Source organism: Culex quinquefasciatus, chromosome 2 (genome assembly GCF_015732765.1).
Source record: "Culex quinquefasciatus strain JHB chromosome 2, VPISU_Cqui_1.0_pri_paternal, whole genome shotgun sequence".
Classification (NCBI taxonomy): domain Eukaryota; kingdom Metazoa; phylum Arthropoda; class Insecta; order Diptera; family Culicidae; genus Culex; species Culex quinquefasciatus.
Genome location: NC_051862.1, coordinates 164303133 through 164320877, shown reverse-complemented (window position 1 = coordinate 164320877; position 17745 = coordinate 164303133). Strand labels below are relative to the sequence as shown.

The window sequence follows — 17745 nt, the reverse complement described above, 5'->3', positions numbered from 1 at the left end:
ACAAACCACGAGCAGGGAAAACCGGAACTCACTGACACTAGCATCGTTCCGCTGGCGTTTTGTATGCAACCTGTAAAATTCACTTCCTCCCAAGTGAGAGTTCCTCCGGTTGATGGCGTGGTGTAAACCGGGAAAATGCACTCTCACTTCTGCTTTCCTAGTGTTGAGGTTCTCACACATACTTGCAAATGACGGAGTCATGGGCCTTTTTTATGGCGGCGGGCCATTATACACCCAGACAGGATAACGACACTGAGTGCGTTCGTTGGATGTGTTTGTATGTGTTCGGAACATATTTCCGCAACACAGACGTCAACAATCTGTTGTACATACGCTACACTACCACCACCACCACAATCGAGGAGTACGAGTCGTTGGGTCGGCTTTTCCAGGAAAAAGCGTAAAGGGCGCCTCACCGACGTTGCGCATTATTGGGCTAGGTTCGGGTTTTCCACCCTCCGGCCCACATGACTCCCGCGGGGCGGACAGTCGGGAATCACCGTCGGGGCTTGGGAATGGGTTCACTCACAAGCAACAAAAAAAAAAGAATCCCTAGCGTCGTTCATCACCGCCGTGCGTCGCGCCATGTTGCCGGGTTGTCTCCGCTGGCGTCGCGACGGCCTGGCTGGTCCTGGGAGGATTCGGAATGTCTCTGTCTGTCTGGCTGCTCGGAATGGTGACGGTTGGTGTTGTGGTGGCACAAGAGTGACAACCAGTCGACGACCGGGAAAATCCATATCCGCGGCGGTGTAATGATCTTCGCCGCTCGCCGCTGGGTCCTTGAAAATGATCGGTGAATATTTTGATTTTGTGTGTGTGTGTGTTTTTTTCTTAAAAATTATAGTGAACTAAGCGGATATGTTTTGAAAAACAAATGTTAAACAATTGTCATTGTTCATGAAATTAAAAATTAGATGTTCTTTGATATAACATCAAACTTCTAAGTTCGAGGAAAAGGGGGAATACACATTGAAACTCTCCCTTTTTCTTGAGCTTCATTTATCATAATAACATTTTCTGGTTGCCGATTTGAAATTAAAATCTTTGGTTGATAGGTAAATTTTGGAAATTTATCATGATAGTTACAAAATTTTAGAATTTATTGTGTACAGAGAAATTTTTTCGATCAGGGATAAATGTTGCCTTGTGGAGGAATATTGCCTTAAAAAAGGGAGGATTTTTCATTTTTATTTCAGCAAATCAATATTAAAAATGTTTGTAATGACTTAAAGCTTCAACAAAAACATCTAAAGGAATGTTTAAAAAAATAAACAAATGGTTTTTTTAATTGAACTTAGACCGTTTCAATTGATTTTCATATGGCTAATAAAATCAGAAGGCATTAAAATACTTTTAAAAAAACTCGTTATTTTGTTTCTTACTTACTTACTTACTTTTATTGGCGCTACACCATTAGCTTGGCCTGCTGCACGATTCTCCGCCAACAAGCTCGGTCCATGGCTGCATTTCTCCAATTTCGCGGCGCACCCACACTTTCTAAATCGCTCTCCACTTGGTCCACCCACCTCGCACGTTGCCCCCTACGTCTTGTTCCTACCGGCTCCGACACAAACACCAACTTCGCAGGATTGATCTTCTGGTTCCGTTGGCTCAAGTGGTCGGCTCGTTCCGGCATCCTTGCAACATGACCCGCCCACTGCAACCGTCCAGCCTTCGCGACTTTCCGGATGCTTGGTTCGTTGTAGAGTTGTGCAAGTTCGTGGTTCATTCTCCGCCGCCATCCGTCGTTCTCATATACGCCGCCAAAGATGGTCCTTAGCACTCGACGTTCGAAGACGCTTAGCGCTCGTAAGTCCTCTTCGAGCATTGTCCACGTCTCGTGCCCGTAGAGGACGACCGGTCTTATCAGCGACTTGTAGATGGAACACTTCGTATGTAGGAGAATTTCCGGGACCTTAGGCTCTTGTGAAGACCGAAATAGGCACGACTTCCAGCGATGATGCGCCTCCGAATTTCCCTGCTGCAGCTGTTGTCCGACGTTACCAACGATCCGAGGTATACAAACTCCTCCACTACCTCGAATTCGTCCCCGTCGATTGTAGCGCTTGGTCCAATGCGAGCCCTAAGGGACTCGGTTCCTCCTGCCAGCAGGTACTTTGTCTTCGCCACATTCACCCTTAGCCCAACCTTCTCTGCTTCCCGCTTCAAGTCGGTGTACGCATCCGCAACCGCCTTGAACGTTCTGCCAACAATGTCCATGTCGTCGGCGAAGCAGATGAACTGGTTGGACTTGCTGAAGATCGTGCCCCGCATATTGAAGCCCGCTCGTCTCATAACACCTTCTAGCACGACATTGAAACAAAGACAAGAGATCCCATCGCCTTGCCGAAGCCCCCCAAGTGAAGTAAACGAGTCCGATTCCGCACCCGATATCTTCACACAACACCTAGCCCCATCCATCGTCATCTTGATCAGTCTGATCAGCTTCCCGGGAAAACCGTTCTCGTCCATAATTTTCCATAGCTCTTCGCGATCGACTGAGTCGTACGCGGCTTTGAAGTCGATGAAAAGGTGGTGCGTGGGGACTTGGTACTCGCGACACTTTTGGAGGATTTGTCGCACAGTGAAGATTTGGTCGGTTGTTGATCTCCCCATGACGAATCCGGCTTGATAACTTCCAACAAAACCTTCCGCTATTGGCGATAGGCGGCTGAAGAGGATCTGGGAGAACACTTTGTAGGCCGCGTTGAGGATTGTGATGGCACGGTAGTTCTCACAATCTAACTTGTCCCCCTTCTTGTAGATCGGGCATATTACTCCCTCTTTCCACTCCTCCGGTAGCTGTTCTGACTCCCAGACCCTGACTATCAGTCGGTGCAGACAGGACGCCAGCTTCTCCGGGCCCATCTTGATGAGTTCAGCACCGATACCATCCTTACCCGCTGCTTTGTTGTTCTTCAGCTTCTTGATGGCATCCTTAACTTCCCTCATCGTGGGAACTGGCTCCTCTCCTTCTCCCGCTGTACCGATGAAGTCCTCTCTCCTGCCGCCTTGGACCCCTGCCTCTGCTTCTGCGCTATTCAGGTGTTCATCGAAGTGCTGCTTCCACCTGTCAATCACCTCACGCTCGTTCGTCAAGATAGCTCCATTTTTATCCCGGCACATTTCGACTCGCGGCGTGAAGCCGTTTCGGGATCCGTTGAGCTTCTTGTAGAACTTGCGCGTTTCGTTTGAGCGATGCAGCTGCTCCATGTCCTCAAACTCCAACTCTTCCTGGTGGCGCACTTTTGCTCGGAAGAGCTGGTGCTGCTGCCTTCGCTTCTGTCCATACGCCTCCTCGTAATCACGGAGATTGTACTGCAGCATTGCCCTCCGTGCTGCATTCTTCTCCTCCAAAATCGCTCGACACTCCTCTCCGAACCAATCGTTCCGTCGTCCTCGTTCCACAAATCCGATGGTGCTTTCCGCTGCGTTGGTGATGGCTGCCTTGACGCTCCTCCAGCAGTCCTCGAGGGGAGCTTCCAACAGCTCACCCTCCCCTGGCAACGCAGCCTCCAGCGAATGCGCGTACCGGGATGCGACTTCCGGTAACTTAAGCCGCTCCAGATCCAGCCGCGGAGGGCGGCGGTACCGAACGCTTTTCGCCAGGGAAAGTCGTTGGCGCATTTTCACCATCACCAGATAGTGGTCCGAGTCGACGTTGGCGCCGCGATAGGTCCTGACGTCGATGATGTCGGAAAAGTGTCTACCGTCGATTACGACGTGGTCGATTTGTGATTCCGTTCCTTGCGGTGATCTCCAGGTGTACTTGTCTCGGAGGTTGTGCTGGAAGCAGGTACTTCGTACGGCCATGTTTTTGGAGGTGGCGAAGTCGATCAGTCGCAGGCCGTTTTCGTTCGTGCGTACGTGGGCGCTGAACTTTCCTATCACCGGTCTGAATTCCTCCTCCTGGCCAACCTGAGCGTTAAAATCTCCGATGACGATTTTGACGTCATGTTTTGGGCAGCTGTTGTACGTCCAGTTCAGCTGCTCGTAAAATGCGTCCTTGTCGTCATCTTCGCTTCCTGAGTGCGGGCTGTGCACGTTTATGATGCTAATGTTGAAGAAACGGCCTTTAATCCTCAGCACGCACATTTTGTTTCTATTATTTTTTTTCAATCACAGGTTTTTATAAAAATTCCGTTTTTTTTTTCAAAGTTGAAAAACTCTTAAAAGTTTTAAAATAATCCGCCATGAATATCTCTTAAGGGTAATTCTCCGCCAACTCACACAGCAGTTGCCCCGACCCCTCTTCGATTTGCGTGAAACTTTGTCCTAAGGGGTAACTTTTGTCCCTGATCACGAATCCGAGGTCCATTTTTTGATATCTCGTGACGGAGGGGCGGTACGACCTTCCATTTTTGAACATGCGAAAAAAGAGGTGTTTTTCAATAATTTGCAGCCTGAAACGGTGATGAGATAGAAATTTGGTGTCAAAGGGACTTTTATGTAAAATTAGACGCCCGATTTGATGGCGTACTCAGAATTCCGAAAAAACGTATTTTTCATCGAAAAAAACACTAAAAACGTTTGAAAAAGTTACTTTTTGCGTTTCTCTTTGTTTCGTCGTCCGTGTCTGTCGCAGGTGACCATGAACGGCCATGATCGGTGACGACCAACTTTTTCAAAACTTTTTTTCGTATAATCGCGATAACTCGTGATGTTTATAAGCAAACCCCTTATGTCTATATATCAAATTTTTTGTAATTGTCTGCTCTACAACTTTGTAGAACATTGTTACACTCTAAAAAATAACCCTGCAAAGTTAGAAAAAACACGAAATTTTAAAATGAAAATTTTTGTTCTAAATGAAAAAATGACCCTTCTGGGTCAATGTAGATTCGAAAAGTACATTAAATTTCCCATAAAATGACATGTTCCAAAAATTTTTACAGTCGAGTAACAGAAAATGGGAGAATTTTTAAAACGTTTTTAGTGTTTTTTTCGATGAAAAATACGTTTTTTCGGAATTCTGAGTACGCCATCAAATCGGGCGTCTAATTTTACATAAAAGTCCCTTTGACACCAAATTTCTATCTCATCACCGTTTCAGGCTGCAAATTATTGAAAAACACCTCTTTTTTCGCATGTTCAAAAATGGAAGGGGTCGTACCACCCCTCCGTCACGAGATATCAAAAAACGGACCTCGGATTCGTAATCAGGGACAAAAGTTACCCCTTAGGACAAAGTTTCACGCAAATCTAAGAGGGGTCGGGGCAACTTTTCTCGATTTCGTGTGAGTTGGTAGAGAATTACCCTTAAATAAAAACAAACAAAAACGCAAAATGTAAAAAAAAATACAGGATTGGCAAAATCGACAAAAATTTACAATATCGACAATTTTGCCAAATTTACGAGAATAACCTAATTTATCAATGTTACCAAATTTACCAAATTGACCAAATTTATCAAATATACTGAAATTACCAAATTTACCAAATGTACCAAATGTACCAAATTTACAAAATATACGAAATGCACCAAATTTACCAAATTTACCAAATGTACCAGATTTACCAAATTTACATCATCAACCAAATTTTCAAATTTAACCTTATTTACCAATTTTATCAAATTTTCCAAAAATATGAAATTTATCAAATTTATCAAATTTATCAAATTTATCAAATTTATCAAATTTATCAAATTTATCAAATTTATCAAATTTATCAAATTTATCAAATTTATCAAATTTATCAAATTTATCAAATTTATCAAATTTATCAAATTTATCAAATTTATCAAATTTATCAAATTTATCAAATTTATCAAATTTATCAAACTTATCAAATTTATCAAATTTATCAAATTTATCAAATTTATCAAATTTATCAAATTTATCAAATTTATCAAATTTATCAAATTTATCAAATTTATCAAATTTATCCAATTTATCAAATTTATCAAATTTATCAAATTTATCAAATTTATCAAATTTATCAAATTTATCAAATTTATCAAATTTATCAAATTTATCAAATTTATCAAATTTATCAAATTTATCAAATTTATCAAATTTATCAAATTTATCAAATTTATCCAATTTATCAAATTTATCAAATTTATCAAATTTATCCAATTTATCAAATTTATCAAATTTATCCAATTTATCAAATTTATCCAATTTATCAAATTTATCAAATTTATCAAATTTATCAAATTTATCAAATTTATCAAAGTTATCAAATTTATCGAATTTATCAAATTTTTCAAATTTTTCAAATTTTTCAAATTTTTCAAATTTATCAAATTTATCAAATTTATCAAATTTATCCAATTTATCAAATTTATCAAATTTATCAAATTTATCAAATTTATCAAAGTTATCAAATTTATCAAATTTATCAAATTTATCAAATTTATCAAATTTATCAAATTTATCAAATTTATCAAATTTATCAAATTTATCAAATTTATCAAATTTATCAAATTTATCAAACTTATCAAATTTATCAAATTTATCAAATTTATCAAATTTATCAAATTTATCAAAATTATCAAATTTATCAAATTTATCAAATTTATCAAATTTATCAAATTTATCAAATTTATCAAATTTATCAAATTTATCAAATTTATCAAATTTATCAAATTTATCAAATTTATCAAATTTATCAAATTTATCAAATTTATCAAATTTATCAAATTTATCAAATTTATCAAATTTATCAAATTTATCAAATTTATCCAATTTATCAAATTTATCAAATTTATCAAATTTATCAAATTTATCAAATTTATCAAATTTATCAAATTTATCAAATTTATCAAATTTATCAAATTTATCAAATTTATCAAATTTATCAAATTTATCAAATTTATCAAATTTATCAAATTTATCAAATTTATCAAATTTATCAAATTTATCAAATTTATCAAATTTATCAAATTTATCAAATTTATCAAATTTATCAAATTTATCAAATTTATCAAATTTATCAAATTTATCAAATTTATCCAATTTATCAAATTTATCAAGTTAATCAAAGAAGAATGTTGATAAAGTTGACAAAAATTTATAAAAATAACCAAAAAAAAACGTAAATAATTACAAATGGGTAATTCTCTACCAACTCACACGAAATCGGGAAAAGTTGCCCCGACCCCTCTTCGATTTGCGTGAAACTTTGTCCTAAGGGGTAACTCTTGTCCCTGATCACGAATCCGAGGTCCGTTTTTTGATATCTCGTGACGGAGGGGCGGTACGACCCCTTCCATTTTTGAACATGCGAAAAAAGAGGTGTTTTTCAACAATTTGCAGCCTGAAACGGTGATGAGATAGAAATTTGGTGTCAAAGGGACTTTTATGTAAAATTAGACGCCCGATTTGATGGCGTACTCAGAATTCCGAATAAACGTATTTTTCATCGAAAAACACAATAAAAAAGTTTTAAAAATTCTCCCATTTTCCGTTACTCGACTGTAAAAAATTTTGGAACATGTCATTTTATGGAAAATTTAATGTACTTTTCGAATCTACATTGTCCCAGAAGGGTCATTTTTTTCATTTAGAACAAAATTTTTAATTTTAAAATTTCGTGTTTTTTCTAACTTTGCAGGGTTATTTTTTAGAGTGTAACAATGTTCTACAAATTTTTAGAGCAGACAATTACAAAAATTTTGATATATAGACATTAGGGGTTTGTTTATAAACATCACGAGTTATTGAGATTTTAAGAAAAAAAGTTTTGAAAAAGTTACTTTTTGCGTTTCTCTTTGTTTCGTCGTCCGTGTCTGTTGCGGGTGACCATGAATGGCCATGATCGATGACGACCAACTTTTTCAAAACTTTTTTTCGTAAAATCGCGATAACTCGTGATGTTTATAAGCAAACCCCTTATGTCTATATATCAAAATTTTTGTAATTGTCTGCTCTACAACTTTGTAGAACATTGTTACACTCTAAAAAATAACCCTGCAAAGTTAGAAAAAACACGAAATTTTAAAATGAAAAATTTTGTTCTAAATGAAAAAATGACCCTTCTGGGACAATGTAGATTCGAAAAGAACATTAAATTTCCCATAAAATGTCACGTTCCAAAATTTTTTACAGTCGAGTAACGGAAAATGGGAGAATTTTTAAAACTTTTTTATTGTGTTTTTCGATGAAAAATACGTTTATTCGAAATTCTGAGTACGCCATCAAATCGGGCGTCTAATTTTACATAAAAGTCCCTTTGACACCAAATTTCTATCTCATCACCGTTTCAGGCTGCAAATTATTGAAAAACACCTCTTTTTTCGCATGTTCAAAAATGGAAGGGGTCGTACCGCCCCTCCGTCACGAGATATCAAAAAACGGACCTCGGATTCGTGATGAGGGACAAAAGTTACCCCTTAGGACAAAGTTTCACGCAAATCGAAGAGGGGTCGGGGCAACTGCTGTGTGAGTTGGCGGAGAATTACCCAAATATTTATAAAAATTACATAAAAATACAAAATTACGAAAAATTACAAAAATGACAAACAATTCAAAAAAAATTAAAGTGATAAATGTAAAAAAAACTGATAAAAACTGAATTTACCTAGGTGACAAAAATTTACGAAAAATCACAAAATTGATAAAAATAAAATAATCACACAAAAAAATAACAAAAGGTGCCACAAATATGAATATGACCCTTTTGGCTTAGGTCGTTGCAAATACTTTTCAAAGTTCAATATTAGCCCGAATTGTTTTTAAGGAAACTTGAAAATTTCAATGCAATAAGACGTGCAATCAACTAAAAACAATTTAAAATGCAGTTTCTTTCGTTGATGAATATTTTCAGCATAATTCCACATAACAAACTTTGGTGTTGATTTCAAAAGGACTTCATTTTTTACCAAAGAAAATTTTAGTTCATGCTTTTTCTTTCCTCCTTCAAAACTTTCCCAAAATATTTGAGTACAGTTATATTAAATAATTATTTTTTGTGAAAACACTGAAATTTTGCTGTTTCCGAAAGTAAAATTTCTGTTTTATTGTATGAAATAGGTTGTGATATGTACTACTTGTTAAATTTCTTTGAAAATTGTACTAGAAATCCCCACACCCCTGAAACTTCTCACAAATATTATTTAATTCAAAATCTGAAAGAAATGCAAAGTTTACCACTCTGTTCAAACACTTGAAGCTGTAAGCAAAATGGCTGCATAATTTATGCACATAATTGTTATTGTTGGCAGGGACGACTGTGACGAAATCTTTTCGATGGTAGAAATGTACAGTTCAGGCATCAATACTGCGTTTATTTTGCATATCAACAAAGATCTTATGAGGTAGAGTGAATGCACCTATTTTGAAACAAAACCAAAGAAGATGGACTCAAGTCTGAATTATAAACCTCACGTCACTTCATATGCGTCCTTTAAAACAACAACAAAAAGCGCACATATTGGAAAATATCCCCAGCCAAAACAACAATGACATTCGGTGCCGTTGGCGTTGTTGGGAAGCAAAACCGAACTGGCGAAAATGTTAAACAAACGTCACAACAATGGCATGACGCTGCTGATGATGACGCGCGATACGCACCACGCACCAGCCAGCCACCCACCCACTCCAGAGATGTCTGGTCTGGGCTGCGATGCTGTGATTTAGGGGATGGAAAATTCTGCGATGCCACGAGAGGGAAAATCGATTCCTGTGTGGGTGTGAGTTGGGGTTTGGGAGTTTGAGTTTTGTGATGAATGGGTCTGGAAATTTGGATTCTAGTAGACAGTTTCTTGCGGGTTCGATTTTCTAATTTTTTGATGGTATATTTATTTAGGTAATTAAAAAATATAATACTGATATTCTATTGAATACAAGTACGACAATTGTGCAAAAACTGTTTGAAAGTTTAAACCAGTTTTAATTGATCACTAAATTATCCAAACAAAAAACGTCACAAATTGTGCACCTGAGTCCTGCTCAAATGACTGTCATATCGTTTGCATAATTACATTAAGCAAAAAGTACCTGACTTCAAAGTAACAACTAACAACCGGCAATCAAGTAATTACAATCTTTGACGAAGTCGCAAAAGAAAACACAAGGTGACACCCGCTCGTAAATTTTCCCCTCACCCTTCCTGGCAGAACGCAGAAAAGTTCCATAAATTTTCACATTTCGCAAATTCGTCTTAATGAAGTTGACGCGCATCCAATATATTTTGCGCAACCTCCTTAATTGGAAAGTGACGTTTGGTTTCCAAAAACCGTTGCTGCACATAGGAAGCAACGTTTTTTTTAAGTCATGTGAAATCATTCTTAAGCAGCTCAAACCCTCCGCTCTCCCCTCGAGGGGAAAGCCAATGACCGTCCTTCCAAATTTGGTTGCTTAAAAGTTGCTGGGGTGCAATTGAAGGCGAGGCGCCACGCTTAAATTGTATTATTCAAATGAGGTTGAACTTCTTTGGGAAAGTTGATTTCTTTCTGGTCACGGAGGACGGCATGGCATTTGGGCTTGGACTCGTTGCGTTTTAATCGCTTCATACACATTGGCCACAAGTCACAACTCACAGCTGTTTCGGGGAAGAAGAAATGGTGCACACGGACTGTCCGCCAAGCAGTGGTGTTTGCACTATAAATTTTGATTAAATCGGGTTTAAAACGATCTAAGTATAATTGAAGCGAGATAAACGTTAAGAAAATAAAATTATTAAAAGGAATCATTTAAACAAACAATTAACAGTCTAATAATAAAAGTAACTGAAACAACAGTGAAATAAATTATACAAGAAAAATACAAAGAAAATTGAGAATAGCACGAAATTAAACCGAATCAAAATTAAATAAATAGTAATAAAGTACGAATAACTGAAAATTTAGTAAAAAAAAGCTAGATTTTTTTAAAGTGTCCAATAAATCAAAATATGAACAAAACAGCCCAGAATCAATGAACACGAAAAAAACCATTCTTGTTTTTTTTTTTTTTTGTTTTAATATCAAATTCGAGTTATGCGACCCCATTCAAGTCAAATTTGAATAGCTGAATGCTTAATAAATAATAGAATGCATTTTTTTAATATTTCATCACCGCCATTTCGGCTTCCATTATTTTGCTTAAAAATTCAAAATCACATTAGAGTAGTTTTGAGGTCATACTTAAGCTCAACAATTAAAAATTCGATAGCTAAAAAAATGTGTTTCGTGATTATCCTGAGTGAAATTTTTCTGCGGCCTTCAGAAAATCGATTCTAAACTGTACAACAAAACAAAAATTAAAACAATCAAAACATTAGCTTTTTTTACAAAAAACCGAACCCTAAAACAAAAGCAAAGTGAATTCAAAAGAAAAAAAAAATGATAAAACTATAAACTTTCAAACTAAAACTAAGTTAAAAAAAATCAGCAGAATTTACACAAAATAAAAGAAGATTGACCACAAAGTAAAACAAAATAAAAATAAAACTAAAACTAAACAATAGTAAAACATAAGCAGGTAAAGAATAACAAAACAAAATATAAGCTGAATTTGAAAAAAACTAAATGAAGCAATATTAGCAAAACAAAGTTCATAAAAGCAAAAAAAAATTTATCTCAATTAATAAATAATACCTTAATAAAAAAAAACCATATAAAATGAAGCAAATGCAAACGAGACGCAACATCAGATACAAATATACAAAAAGAAATACTGAATAGTTGCGATATAAAAGAAAAATTAAAACAAAAGCAAACATAAAACGTAAAAAAAATTATAGGAGGATTGACCACAGAAGAGTAAAAATATAAAAAAAATAGTAAAAACAAAGCAAAAGAAGAACAAAAAAATCCAAACAGACATAATAAGGCCATTTTTTTTACAGTTTTTGTCCCTCGGCTCTGGTCGGGGTCGAGGGGGGCGGAAAAATAAATATTAAAATAACAAGCCATTGTTTTGACATTTACATTGAAAAAGTGTTTTAAAATGCATTTTACACTAGTTCAGTTGTTTTGCTATCATTAGTTATTAAAAAATGGAAGATTTGACGAAAACAATAAAATTAGCGATTTAAAACTTTTTGCGATACCAAACATCGAAAATTTACAAAAAATCAAGACATTTTCAAGTGAATCCAAACATGCTAAATGATTCTAAATGCAGCGGAATGCTTTTTTAATTGATTTCAGCTTAAATTTACACAGAAATTTTTAAGTTGGGTAATTCTCCGCCAACTCACACAGCAGTTGCCCCGACCCCTCTTCGATTTGCGTGAAACTTTGTCCTAAGGGGTAACTTTTGTCCCTGATCACGAATCCGAGGTCCGTTTTTTGATATCTCGTGACGGAGGGGCGGTACGACCCCTTCCATTTTTGAACATGCGAAAAAAGAGGTGTTTTTCAATAATTTGCAGCCTGAAACGGTGATGAGATAGAAATTTGGTGTCAAAGGGACTTTTATGTAAAATTAGACGCCCGATTTGATGGCGTACTCAGAATTCCGAAAAAACGTATTTTTCATCGAAAAAAACACTAAAAAAGTTTTAAAAACTCTCCCATTTTCCGTTACTCGACTGTAAAAATTTTGGAACATGTCATTTTATGGAAAATTCAATGTACTTTTCGAATCTACATTGTCCCAGAAGGGTCATTTTTTCATTTAGAACAAAATTTTTCATTTTGAAATTTCGTGTTTTTTTCTAACTTTGCAGGGTTATTTTTTAGAGTGTAACAATGTTCTACAAAGTTGTAGAGCAGACAATTACAAAAATTTTGATATATAGACATAAGGGGTTTGCTTATAAACATCACGAGTTATCGCGATTTTACGAAAAAAAGTTTTGAAAAAGTTGGTCGTCATCGATCATGGCCATAGGCGTCATCCATAAAGTACGTCACGCTCTAGGGGGGGAGGGTGGGTGGTCGCAAGCGTGACAAAGTGTGACAAGGGGGAGAGGGGGGGTCCGTGAGACCGTGACGTCACGCTAGACTTTTTCCTGAATACTGAAAATTCAGTCAAAGAATATGTCTAAAAAAAGTTTTTTTTAAATAAAATTTACTCATAATTTAAACACGACACAAGGCTTTAAGAAACAGAGTTTTCGATGATAGATTTAATATGCTTAAATCATTAGATTTTCAAAAAACTGTTGATGGTGATTTCTATCACTACACGTTCAACAAAATAAAAATAAAAATCTAAACACAACCTGTAAAATTAAAAACTTTTTCGATTGAACTCCGAATTTATAAATAACCCTATTTATACACAGAAAAAAAATCATGGTATACGGAGAAAAAAGAGTTCCCAAAATCGTGAACAAGCGTTCATGAAAATGGGAACCTCGAACAAAGTGTTCAAATTCCATGGTACGATTTTGGAAAACGTACCATGAAATTTGAACACTTTGTTCGTGGTTCTCTTTTTCATGAACGCTTGTTCACGATTTTGGGAACTCTTTTTTCTCCGTGTAATATTACATCTGGGAAGTGGTCATTTTTTATGTCCGAAAAAATGTGTAATTTTACCTCTAAAAATGTGTAATTTTACATCTTTTCTGGTGTAATGTCGCTTTTTCAGTCTAAATTGTGGTAAAATTACATCATGTAAGAGGTAATATTCAACCATCCAAAATTAAAGCTTCAAAATTTACACAATTTTTTTTTTGTGTAAATCATGTAATAGGTTTTTATGAAAAAAAAATAAATCATGTAATAATTATTAAAAAATCAATATGGGGGTGGGGGGTGGTGTCTACAGAATGTGACGTACTTTTCGAAGGGGGGTTGGAACCAGCGTGACAAAGTGTGACATAGGGGGGATTGGGGGTTGATTTTGGCCGATTTAGCGTGACATACTTTATGGATGACGCCATACATGGTCACCCGCGACAGACACGGACGACGAAACAAAGAGAAACGCAAAAAGTAACTTTTTTAAAACTTTTTTTCGTAAAATCGCGATAACTCGTGATGTTTATAAGCAAACCCCTTATGTCTATATATCAAAATTTTTGTAATTGTCTGCTCTACAACTTTGTAGAACATTGTTACACTCTAAAAAATAACCCTGCAAAGTTAGAAAACACGAAATTTTAAAATGAAAAATTTTGTTCTAAATGAAAAAATGACCCTTCTGGGACAATGTAGATTCGAAAAGTACATTAAATTTTCCATAAAATGACATGTTCCAAAATTTTTACAGTCGAGTAACGGAAAATGGGAGAGTTTTTAAAACTTTTTTAGTGTTTTTTTCGATGAAAAATACATTTTTTCGGAATTCTGAGTACGCCATCAAATCGGGCATCTAATTTTACATAAAAGCCCCTTGGAAACCAAATTTCTATCTCATCACCCTTTCAGGCTGCAAATTATTGAAAAACACCTCTTTTTTCGCATGTTCAAAAATGGAAGGGGTCGTACCGCCCCTCCGCCACGAGATATCAAAAAACTGACCTCGGATTCGTGATCAGGGACAAAAGTTACCCCTTAGGACAAAGTTTCACGCAAATCTAAGAGGGGTCGGGGCAACTTTTCCCGATTTCGTGTGAGTTGGTAGAGAATTACCCAGTTAAAAAAAAAAAACTATTTTTTTGCCTTCTGATTTTTCGAGCCAATTTTGAAGGGGGGGAGACAAAATCTTTAAATAAAATTTGTTCCAGCCTAATTGCTAAAATTGAAAAAAAAAACTGTACGAAGAAAAATTAATTAAAAAAGCAAATGCAAAAAAAAACATTGAAAAAAATATTTGAATTTATTAAGAACGAATAAAATCACAATTAAAAAAAGAAATATGCAAAAAAATCAAATCAAAGAATAAAATTAATAAACTACGAGCAAAAATTGGCGAATAGAACAAAAATCCAAAACATAAAAAAAAACTTTAATAGAGAAACAGAAGCAAAATAGTAGTAAATGAAAAATTAGAGCAAACTCAAAGCTTTCGAAATGAAGCAAAATAATTGAAAAAAAAACAAATGAAATTAAGCAGAAATAGCGCAAACTTTAAATTTCATCATAGAAACCCGATAACATAACAGAAACATACCAAAAGTGCAACAAAAAATAAACAAATTAATGTCAAATAAAAAGCAAAAAATTGAAAACAAATCAAGCGGAAGCAAATTTATAGCACAATCCAAAAATAAACCAAAAATAAAAAAAAACATCTGAATAATACTACATTCAAGAAAAAAATACACGAAAAATAAATGAACAAAAAACATGCTTTTAGTAAAGAACAGTAAAAAAAAATCAATAAAACGAGATTATCACATAAAAACTTCATAAACATTTTGAAAACAAAAGCAACACAGATGGTTAAATGCAAAAAAGAGAAATAAAATTAACATTAAATTTTAAGCTCAACCTATACAAATCAAAAGCAATAGCAAACTGAAAACAAACTAACATTTTAAAGCTACAAAATGAAAGCAAATTTGGAAAAATAAAAGGTTTTACAAAATCACAACGAAAGGTAACTGTAAGCAAAACAAAACACCAAATTTAAGCAAAATGAAAAAAATATATGCAAAAAAACCAAATTGAAAACTTTAAATAAGCCGACTTATTGTAGTTAGCCGACAGTTTTTGTAGTTAGGGTTATAAATGGCATTTTTTTTTTAATAAGCCAGAATAAAAAAATATATTTAAAGGCAATATTAAAGCAATCAAAACATTTAAGCTTACCTGAATTAAAAAAAAAACTGAATTTAAACAAAATTTATAAAAACTGAACCAGAGTTGAGTTAATCGCATGCCAAATAAAAAGAAAACAAAAATGGCAAAAATTAAAACCAAAATAAAAAATAAATAAATAAGAAACATCACTTTTTTTAATCATAAAGTATTAAGTTACTGGTAATATTTAACCAAAAATGTGAAAAAAGAAAAAAAAAACAAAAAAAATCAATAAAAAGTGAAGCAATTCGTACCACCCAACCTATAATAACAAAAAAAAAGACAAAATGGGAACCTCCGGTCCCGGTCTCCCGCGCTGCTCTCGGAACGAAAATGGTATGCAAATTGCAGGCTTCTTTTAAGAGCTGATTAAAATCGGACTAATTAATCACTCAATCGCCTCCTTGACTCGCCACGAAACGCGCACTCACACCGGCAAGTGAAATAATACCCGAGAGTGAAAAGGGTTAAAAAATGATGAAACTCTGAAACGTAAAAAATGAAGCAATTTCCCAACCAAGGTGTTTACGGCGGGGGGGCTACTTAAGTCGTAAAAGGTGCAACCAGCCCGTGCTAAATAGGTTTATTTGTTACATTAATCGAAGATTGCACGGGAACGAAATTTCCAACTTTTTCCAATTTCGAGCTGTTGTTATTCACCGGTCGACATTCACCTTTCCACGGTTGAACTTTGTCTGGTAGACAGTTTTGCGTCGGACTCAAACTCCGCGCGAGAGTGAGAGTCAGGTTACAGGGAACGTGACGTGACCTCGTCCATTTACCCCCCGCAGGGCACGCCAAGGCGGAAAATGCAACGGGTTGACTCATGGGAGTAGACTTGAGTAGTAACTACTACTAATACATACTACTGAACATGGTGTCTACTTTTCAACAAAAAAGCCCAAGAAAAAAATGTTTTACTTCCGATCCGACCAAGCTCTCGCGAGGTCGAGGGAAAAACCACGGTCACGTCGGGACCTCGTCCTCCCTTGAGGCAGTCCAGCCAAATGTCCTTCTACTAGGGGGGAGAGGTCGGATGATTCAGGAGTTTTTTGAACCCTCGACGCATTAGTTGCACCCCGCGGAAGCGCCACGCCACTGCTAGGAAGTATTGGTGAGTGGCGACGACTGAGTTCACATATTCAATAAAGGTTTGGGGAAAATGGTTACACCGGAACAGAGTCACTCACCGCAAGAATCTACCCCACCTTTGTATTTGGTTGGCCCCTAGGTGCATCGTTTTGATGACTGTTTGGTGGAGATTCACGGATTTGATTTGAGTTGAGTTGAGTTCAGTTCAGTTCAGTTCAGTTCAGTTCAGTTCAGTTCAGTTCAGTTCAGTTCAGTTCAGTTCAGTTCAGTTCAGTTCAGTTCAGTGTCTCCAAGAATCTTCCGCCCCAAAACTTCAAAGTTCTGACGTCATCCCGCGGAGTGCATCGCGTCGTTCTTTCTCCGGTGCTTAACCTCGGATGACGGTTATGGTCACATCAGCCAGAGTGCATGCTGAGCTCGGGCGCGCGCGCGCGCATTTCGTAAATTTATTGCCCTTGGTCCCAGCAGCTCGCACGCATCTCTCAGCAAAGGCTGCGCTGCAATATCTCGGGTTGTACGAATATGGGCAAAAGATACATATATTTCACGAAATTAACATTCTTTTCAGCTTCGCCGCCGTCGACGCCGCCGTTTTCTGCTTTTTTTTGTTTCATTTTATGGGCGGACGACACACTTACTCAGGTCAGACACCAACCCCCCTCCCCTTAACATTTCGGAGTTTAATAACTCTCCAAGATCCGTACCATTTGTGGTGGCGGTAATGCAGTTGCACTTAATCCAGCGTGAATTATGGTTTCCAATTTGGAGCGGTCGGCATTATGAAGCGGTTCAAGGGACACAAGCTGGAACAAGCAACTTGGGGTTCAATTTAAAACTGTACATGAGGTTTGGAGTTGAACTTGTTGTACTTATTATTATGAAAACGAGGAAAAACTAATCCTAGCTCTTATCACATTTTTTTTAAATTTATTTTGCTCATCAACAGTCTGCTACAATACGACAAAGAATTTCAAAAATGAACCCACCATATCTCACCAGCATCAAGTCAAGTCGCGTCACCGACCATCACGTGCCTTGGGACGTCGTCTGTGTCTTCAAATTCGTTACATTTTCTAAGCTGAAGT

The 17745-nt window shown here is 36.3% G+C and overlaps 1 protein-coding gene across 1 annotated transcript in view; it reads left to right on the top strand.

Annotated features, from left to right (window-relative positions):
- The window catches only part of LOC6038084 (histone acetyltransferase KAT7), a 200630-nt gene that overhangs the window by 122623 nt on the left and 60262 nt on the right, over positions 1-17745 (top strand). The gene's annotated exons all lie outside the window — the stretch shown is intronic.